Here is a 2,043-nt window from a genome sequence, read left to right as displayed (position 1 = left end):
TTGATAAAGAAAGTTGATCCTTTGAAACAAGTTAAGATAGGGATCCATATTATTCATCATCTATGATTTAAAGCAAGAAGAAGTATAATTGGTTTTCATTTTTGACCCTTGTATGGTTTTAAGATGGATTTCCTAAAAGTTCTGAGCTAAGTAAGGGAGTAGTATTCAGCACCGAGTCGGTCTTGATTCCGAGGTCTCATGCCCCAGAACTACGAGCCACCATAGGATTCAATTTACCATAAGTGGGTTAAGTTAGTCATCACTATAAAGTAAAGGTTCTACTCCGATGGAAAGGATAGAACAACTCTCCCCAACGTGGGCAAGACATTAGGCTCCATGTAGCTCACATGGTTTATGTCGGTTAGAAGAAACTCCCAAAAGAGGTTCCTTACTCTTTTTAAGATAAAGTATATATATATTTTGAAAGTTAATATTTTAAGATCTCCAAAGTTATAAAGTCCCAAGTGTACCAAGTCTTAAAAAGTTTCTAAAAGTCTCAAGTCTTTGAGATTTAAAAAGGTTTTATTCTACTTAATTTGCAAGTATGAGCATTATGAGTATACGTATTGTGAAAACTATAGTCCTAAGCCCTCTCAAGTTTTTCCAAAGATTTAAGTATAGATCTTGAAAACTGATGTTCTTAATGTTCCATTTACTTGCAAGCTTGAGAACTAAGAAAGAATACAAGTTTAGAACAAAGTGACATAACCCATATGATTTATTTATATACTTCCATTATTGATTTATGAGAGTTTACTCCAGCTATGTGAGTCATTTATATGTATATAGTTGCATGCATATTTGCTGTAGAGAACTGTGATATTGTCTTATATAAATTTATACACCCTCATATACTCAGTACATTCCTAAGTACTGATCCACATACTCATTTGTGTACTACATTTTCTCGTAATGTAGGTTCAGGTGCTCAGTCCCAGCCTCGTCAGTATACCCGAGCACTTTATCTACATTTTAGCAGTGGTGAGTCCTCATGATTTGAGGACCGTTTATCTTCAGACACTCAGTTTATTTAGTAGTTGTTTATCCTTTATCAATTGATTTTGAGTCAGTTGGGGACCTATTCCAATGACTCTCTAGTTCTTGAGTAGTATAGGCTTCGTCAGACTAGTTATCAGATTGTAAGTGTGTTGAATTTCCAGTATTGTGGTTGTTCGGACAGAGTATTTTCTTCATATTTCATATCAGTGGAGATAATAGTACCAGTGTTTTATCTATTTCATTTCTAAGTAAGTCACTATATGAAGTAACAGGATCAAAGGGTTAGCTTAGGGCTACTTGTAGCCTTAAGCACCGTGTGGCATCTCGGGACCCGGTTTCGAAGCGTTACAAGAGGACATTAGAATTCAATCACCTCACTAGTTGATGATCCTAGTCCTCATAAACAATTGAGAATAGCCACCAGCATCAATCTCTATAGACAATTGGAGATGTCATCCTCCAGTCTTCTTAGACAATTGAAGATGACAATTAACATAGTCTTTATAGACAATTGAAGACGACATTCAACATCCGTCTCCATAGACAATGGGAGATGTCATCAAGTCTTTTTAGAAAATTGAATACATCATCATTCAACATCCGTCTTTGTAAACAATTGGAGATGTCATCAAGTCTTCGTAGACAATTGAAGACACCATTCATCACATTAGTCATCGTAGACAATCAGAGACAACCATCAACAATAGTCTCCATAAACAATTGGAGATGTCATCCGTCAGTCTTCATAGGCAATTGAAGATGACAATCAACATTAGTCTTCATAAACAATTGAAGACATCATCATTCGTCATATCACTCTCTATAGATAATCGAAGATGGTAGTTAACATCAGTCTCCATAGACAATTGGAGATGTCATTCACATTAGTATCCATAGACATTTAGAGACGAAAATCGACACCAGCCTCCATAGATAATTGGAGGTGTCATGCATCTGTCTTCGTAAATAATTAAAGACGTCACATCAGTCTTATTATACAATCAAAAACAAAAATTAACACAACCCTCCATAGACAATTAGAGA

Source organism: Capsicum annuum, chromosome 12 (assembly GCF_002878395.1).
Source record: "Capsicum annuum cultivar UCD-10X-F1 chromosome 12, UCD10Xv1.1, whole genome shotgun sequence".
Taxonomy (NCBI): domain Eukaryota; kingdom Viridiplantae; phylum Streptophyta; class Magnoliopsida; order Solanales; family Solanaceae; genus Capsicum; species Capsicum annuum.
This window is presented reverse-complemented; position numbering follows the sequence as displayed.